Source organism: Vicugna pacos, chromosome 14, assembly GCF_048564905.1.
Source record: "Vicugna pacos chromosome 14, VicPac4, whole genome shotgun sequence".
In the NCBI taxonomy this organism is placed as follows: domain Eukaryota; kingdom Metazoa; phylum Chordata; class Mammalia; order Artiodactyla; family Camelidae; genus Vicugna; species Vicugna pacos.
Window position 1 is genome coordinate 15,749,123 of NC_133000.1, and position 6,953 is coordinate 15,756,075.

General features: G+C 44.9%; 1 long non-coding RNA gene across 5 annotated transcripts; it reads right to left on the reverse strand.

The window, feature by feature from the left end:
• Positions 1 to 410: 410 nt before the first annotated feature.
• Positions 411 to 4,101, reverse strand: LOC140701119 (uncharacterized). 5 transcript variants are annotated; one of them, XR_012079988.1, is made up of 5 exons: positions 3,991 to 4,101; positions 2,846 to 3,002; positions 1,649 to 1,732; positions 1,054 to 1,322; positions 411 to 954 (listed from the first exon to the last, which is right to left on the reverse strand). It is a non-coding gene; the product is annotated as an uncharacterized lncRNA (long non-coding RNA). The 5 variants fall into 5 exon arrangements; XR_012079985.1 differs by lacking the exon at positions 1,649 to 1,732 and adding an exon at positions 3,194 to 3,348 and having other exon boundaries at positions 2,747 to 3,002; positions 3,991 to 4,093; XR_012079987.1 differs by lacking the exon at positions 1,649 to 1,732.
• Between the last annotated feature and the right edge of the window lie 2,852 nt (positions 4,102 to 6,953).

Consider the following 6,953-nt stretch of genomic DNA (forward strand, 5'->3'; position numbering starts at 1 on the left):
TCAAGTCAAACCAAAGGGCATATAAATGGGTTATGGTTGACCACGTGGGCCTGTGTTTCTTTCCTCGGGTTGACTCATCTAGCAAGACTAAGTCAGTTCAGATTTGGAATCTACTTTTCTCATCCTAGAAAGTCTGTTTATTTTTATAGTCTCCCTGAAAATGCTGACCAAATTCAGAGAGGGCCCTCTGCTGTTAGATTTTCCTTGCAAATGACCTCAACTGTTGGAGACTAGTGTAGTCCACCTCAGACAACCCACAGCACATGCCACAATTCCAGTAAAGCTCAAGTCAGTCTGTCTGCCTAGCTGTCTGTCCATCCATCTTTCCATCCTTTATTCAAACATATATTAATCACTTACCAAACCATGCCAAGCATATGCTGGACACAAAAACACACCAATGAACAACATGAAAACAGAGGTAGTAGTGTACTAGTGGAGATAGACAGGAAAACAGACTAGTTATAATACAGTGTCAGCCTCTGTTTTTAACTGTGTTTTCACCCTTATATTTTGGTGCCTAGAACAGAGTAGGCATTCAAATCCTGATTGACCAAATTGGAGGATGAGTCACAGGGACCAGTATAGTTGGAGCAAGTGAGTGAGAGGGAGAGCTGTGGGTGAGGGTGGAGAGCATTCAGAGTGAGGTTGAGTGGGTGGGGTGTGGATGGTGAGAGGTCCTGTAAGAACTAATAGCTTTTACTCTGAGAAAGATAGGAAGCTACAGAAGAGTTTGGGTGGAGGAGTGTCATGATCTGAATTAAATTTAAGAGGATCACTCTGGTTGCCGTGGAGAGCATGGACTGTGGGGACCGTAGGTAGAAGCAGCACAAACAGGAGGCTACTGTGATAATCCAGATGAGAGATGATGAGGCTGGAACCAGTGGGGTGGGCTGTGAGCAGTGGTCAAATCTGGATGTATTTTGAAGGTCTAGCTGATGGATTTGATGTGGGCTGTGAAAGGAAGAGTGAAAAGAGTCAGGATGATACTAAGCCTGAGAACCCAGAATGATGATGTCCCCCACCCCCAGTATCTCCCAGCTGGCTCCTTACTTTCTTGTAAAGTTTTCTGCTGAAATGTCCCTTTATCGTCAGAGAGTCCTTCCCTGACCATGTGTAACAATCATAAGGGCTGTTCACATATGCTCAGTTCTCTCTTCTTACGAAGATGGTAGGGTTGATTGCTCTTCCATGTCCTGTTGAACTCAGGTGTGACCATGTGACTCATTTGGGCCAATGAAATGTGAGCAGATGGGACTTGTGCCATTTTCAGGTGAACCCCTTAGCAGCTGGCGTGTGCTTCCTCTCCTTTTCTTCAGCGTCTGCCAAAGCAATTAGAAACATTTGCTTGGGCCTATCTTCAGAGTGAGGAATATGGAGTTAAGCCCCAGCTGACCTTCAATAATCATGCAGCATAAGTTAGAAGCAAATCTTTGTCATAAAACTAAGATTTTAGGGTGGTGTTTTTTATTACAACATAACAGCCTATGCTGACTGATACATTGCCCTAAATAAAACAGAATTCTCAACCCCTTCCACCATCCCCCTCACTTTTACCACCTCCTAATATAGTATACATTGATTTTTCTTTCTTTTCGTTTTAATTCTCTGCCCTCTTATTTGAATGAATGTTCCTGAGGACAGAGACCTGGTCTGACGTGTTCATGGCTTTTGTCCAGCTCTTATAACAGCGTCTGGTTCATAGTGGGTTGTTAGGCTGCATCCCGCAGGCCTCAAGACCGAAGAAAGAGCATGATGTCAGTGACAGAGACATCAGTGGTTTAATGGATAAGGGGCTCTCACATGTATGAAGCAAGGTACTGGAGGGACACCCCACCATGTGCAGCACATGGTAGGCAGGACAAGGCAGCAATCTTCACTACCAGGGCAAGAGGGAGATTACCAGTGATAGGGGAAACTGACGTCAGGTTGGCTCATCTGTTGCCAGGGAAACCAGCACTGCCCCTTTAATAAAGTATCATAGTAGGGAGAGCTCTGATCTAAAGATTAGAACAACCACTAGTTGGGGCCAGGGGCAGGTACGTAGTAATTTAGTGATTAGGCTCCGTGCTTAAGAGGGAATGTTGTTTAGGTGAGTAAGGCACAGGCAAGACAGGGACAGGTTGAGTAGGGGATGTACAGAGAGCAAGAGAACAGCCATCCTGGGTGGCCTGACCTTATACAGGTGCTAAGGAAACACTTGTTCTGTGAATGAATAAATGCCTGGGACATCAGAGATCACTTTCCAAAACTGAGAGCATTGAAGTTGTATCTCCACGGATGCATAGGAGTGTGCCAAAGGGAGGAAATAGCCTATGGAAAGATCAGGGATGTCCAGGGGACTCTACGGAGTTCAGCATTATTAGAAGTAGGGTGAGTAAAGACAGCTGTGGAAGGACTTAGAGTTTGGGGAGACGGAAGATGAGACTAGAGAGATTTGTTGGATCTGGCTTCTGAAAGACTTTCTGTGGCCTACTAATACACTTGGACTTTGTTTTTTGAGCAGTGAAGAGCCAATGGAGTTTTTAAATCAGGAAGTGACAAGATCAGTTTTGATTCTGCCCAAACAAATTACATTCAGGGAGCAATCTCTGCTCAGCTAAGATTCTCATTTCTCTTTGCCTACTGCAGCTATATCACCCTTCATCAAATCATTCTTTCATTTTTTTCCCCAACAAATGTTTATCACTTGTTATGAGCAGTGTAGGTAAGGGGCATGGAGAACAACCAGGAGCAAAACCCATACCCTGCCTTAAATGAGCTTCTGTAATCTGGGGTTCATAAAGGGTGACTGTAAAAGCCACATGAGCAAAATCTTGCATTGGGGTCTCTGGCTTCTGTGAACCTTTCTTTCCAGCAACATAGCCACTCCTCTTCCATGTATGAAATTCTCTAAAGTTCCCAGCACAACTTCACGCCTCCTTTGTCCAAGAGAAACGATCATCACCATCACCATCACCATCACCGTCACTGTCACATCATCATCTTCATCATCATCACATCTTCATCCCAAAACAGAAGAAGTTAACATTTATCAAACACTTCACAGTTTACAGATCACTTTGACATACATAACCTCATTTAATCCCTCCAAGAACCCTATGAAGTATTATTACTGTCTCTACCTTACAAATGGAAAACCAAAACAAAACACTAGGTTCTGAAAAGTTGTAACTTGTCCAAAGTCACGTACTCAGAAAGGTCTGGAATCCAGGTCATGTCAAACAGAGAAGTGGTCCATGCCCTGCCTGCAGATTTTCTAGCCTCTACTTTCCACATTGTCTGTTTCTCCCCCTGGACAACAAATATTTTCTGAGCATCTGTGATGTTGCAGACACACCCTTGGGACTGCAGACAGAATGGTGAAGAAAACACAGTCTCTGCTTTCTTGGAATTTAGCAGAGCTTACAGTCTGGCTTGGTGGTGGTGGTGGTGGTGGGGTCTTTCCTGCCACTCTAGATAAATTAGTAAGGGATGCCTTCCTCTCAGTTGGTCCACTCTAGATAAATTAGTAAGGGATGCCTTCCTCTCAGTTGGTCCAAGGACAGAACGGGCACCCCACCACGTTTCTCTGCCTCTGCAGAGACACCCCTCCTTAGCTGGTCTGTTTGTTTCCTCCCGATTGAGCACAAATGTGTTGGGTCCTGCTGTTCCTGCCCTGGTCCTGCTTCACTAGCTACTAGATAGTTGCCCTCTCTCACTGGCGTCGTGAAGCTGCCTGACCCTCAGATGTCCTGACTGTTCTAGGCAACAGGCAGAAGCTCCTCAGAAAGTCTGTGTCACTTGTCCCTTTCCTTACCACACCTGCCTCTCTGTGGCCTGAGCTACTGGAGTCTTGGCCACCTCCCAGGGCTATGACATAGCCAAGGGGCGGAGCCCAGTCACCAATGGGTGGAGCTCAGACTGGAAATAGTACAGTCAACAGGCTTATCATTCTGCACTGGGACCGCATCCCCCTCCCCTCAAAGCATTTTGCAATTTTCCCCTTACAAATGCCTCCTGGTCAGCAAGCTCTCTGACCCTGCTATCTCTTGCCCTTTAGTGTGCCTGTCCTCCTGCTCTTCCTCCAGGGCTGGGCTGCCCAGGAGGCGCTACATTCTGTAGGTTCCCAGTAAATAATTCCTTATCACTGACATTCCCTGGTCTCCCTGGAGATGTCTGCAGGTGACAACATAGCCTTCTGACTCCAGCCTTCCGGAGGCTAACTCTCCTGCTATGAAGATACCATCTAAAATAGGAATAAAGAATTTCTAACCACGGACTAGACCTTTGATCTGAAAGGTCACATTAACTGATGGCCAACCAGACCTGAATTACCAGACTCTGATAGGTCTGGCCTGGTGACCTTAAACCATAATAGCTGAAGGGGGTCTGTGCGTAATAGGGGATCTGTGGGTGTCCTTCGTTAGGGGGCGTTCTCATAGTCAATCACGGCTCATACTCTCTCCCTTCCTGTTTGATCAATTCACTGACTGTCCTCACTAACTGGCTTCTTTTTGGAGGGAGTGGGTGAGAAGGTAATTAAGTTTATCTATTCATTTTTAGAGTAGGTACTGAACCCAGGACCTCATGCATGCTAAGCATGTGCTCTACCATTGAGCTATACCCTCCTCCCCCTCACTGGCTTCTGAAGCTGGGAACTGGGACCTCAACTGGACTGCCCTGGACAGCTCCTGACAGGGATGTGGGGGTTCCAATTGTGTTTCTGACTAGTTCTGCTCCAAGTTCTCCCTCCCTCCGCCTATCTATGGCCTTTGCCCATGGGGTTAATCTTGAGAACCTGAAAATTCTCCATCCATAAATCCTGAAAGTCTGCTCTTCCCCTGGTGCAGGGGTGAGGAGTGGGAATGGAGCTGCTGCCAACAGAAATAAAATGACTTCAGGTATGGAAAGTGAGATGAACAGGCAGAGCAATGTGTCCCTGTCTGGAAAAGGCACATGGGAAAGAGATGAAACTCCATGCCACAGACAGCAAGAATGATGGAAGACTGGGCAATGAGCAAGGACATTCAAATGTGCTCCTTTTTTAAAAATGCAGATTACTGTATTTCTGATTATTACTATAAGCTTACTGTGAAAAATCTGGAAAATACAAAAGGAGAGCACAAAGAAAATACCCATAGTATTTGTATGTAACATTTTGAAATGTTGCTTTTGACTTTTTTCTCAGTCCATAAATACATAAATAAAACTCCTCTCCTGTTCTTGACTATGTAAAATATTTTCAGTTTTACGATTATGAGTAACTTGGTGATGAACATGACCAAACAGCTCTCTAAATTATTTCATCGTGGTGCCTTTCTTCATGACAGAGGATGAAGACATCTCAAGAGGAGGTGAGAGTGGGCCTTTCAGGAAGTTGGATGGAGAAGGGACACCCTGGGAGGAGGACAGAAATGTCAGGGGTCAGAGATGGTCGAGAACTTATGTGCACTTTTGTGCTTATATGATTGCAGTTTCAGAGTAGAGTTGACCTCTTGGGGTAAGAAATCGTACGAGAATCCACGTGATTCACACTTCCATTCTTTTCACTTGAGCTTGATTTTATTTGGCCATTGCCCAAGGCCTCCATTGCCCAGAATATGATTATGTGTATTGACAAGCCCACATGCTGCCCAGCCCTTTTCTGTCACATCAGGGGGAGGCAGGAAGCTAAACCTGACATTTCCCACACTTGCTGATACTTACGCTTCAGGATGTGGTTTGCAGGCTGCCAGTCAGGCACGCTCATGGCAGACTGGGGTTTGGAACTGAACCAGGAGGCAGAGGGTGAGAAAAGGAGGAAGCGGGCATTCACTGGCATTACAAATAAGGCTCAGGTTCCATCCCACCCCACCCTGGAGGGAACCAGTCTTATCAGACTGCTGTGCTCCCTCCCTCCAAATATACCTATAGACATATACTCTATTGTTGTTTTGATTCTCCAATTTTTTTGTAATTGTGGTAAAATACGCATATCATAAAATTGGCTACCTGAACCATTTTAAGTGTACCGTTCAATGGTATTAAATACATTCATAATGTTGTGCATCCATCACTACCATCCATCTCAAGAACTCTTTCCTTCTTCACAAACTGAAACTCCATACCTGTTAAACATTAACTCCTCCGTTCCCCACTCGCCGCAGCTCCTGGCAACCACCATCCTACTCTCTATCTCTGTTGATTTGGACTATCCCGAATACGTCATCTAAGTGGACTCAAACAGTGTTTGTCTTTTTTGTGGCTGGCTTATTTCACTTAGCATAATGTGCTGAAGGTTCATCCACACTGTAGCTTGTATCAATTTCCTTCTTTTTTAAAGAGGGGTAATGTTCCATTGTATGTATTTACCACATTTTGCTTAGCTGTTCATCCATCGGTGGACACTGGGATCACTTCCGTGTTTCAGCTGTTGTGAATATTGCTGCTGTGAACACGGGTGTACAAAAGTCTTCAAGACCCTGCTCTCAGGGTATCAGTGAGCTGAGGCCTGCAACACTTAGCACGTCTCTGGCACGTCATAAGTGTTGACGTGGCGTGGCTCTTACTACCCCACCCCTCTAAGCTCATCTACAGGTGGGGTAATTCCACTACTGTCCTTGGGGTGCTGAGACCATTTTGTTATTATTACTGCAGGATGTGTCTTCTTTTGAGAGATGCCAGCACACTCTGTGCTGTGTTTCTAAACTGGTCTTTTGAAAGAAGCCCACTGTAATGTGGGCTCCTAGTTCAGAAGACCACTCGATGCTTTTAGTTTAACATGCTGAATATGTATGTATATGAGTCGGGCTAAGTTTTTTCCTGAAAGAACCACTTTTCCCATGTACTTGAGGACACCTACACTTTTCAAAGGTTTTACATATAAGAGGCTAAAATTAAGTTAATATCTTCAAAATGGCAATTTTCAAGTGAAGTGAATTGCTCTCATTAGCACATTCTATTTAAGGAAAAAGAATATATAGTTCCATTTT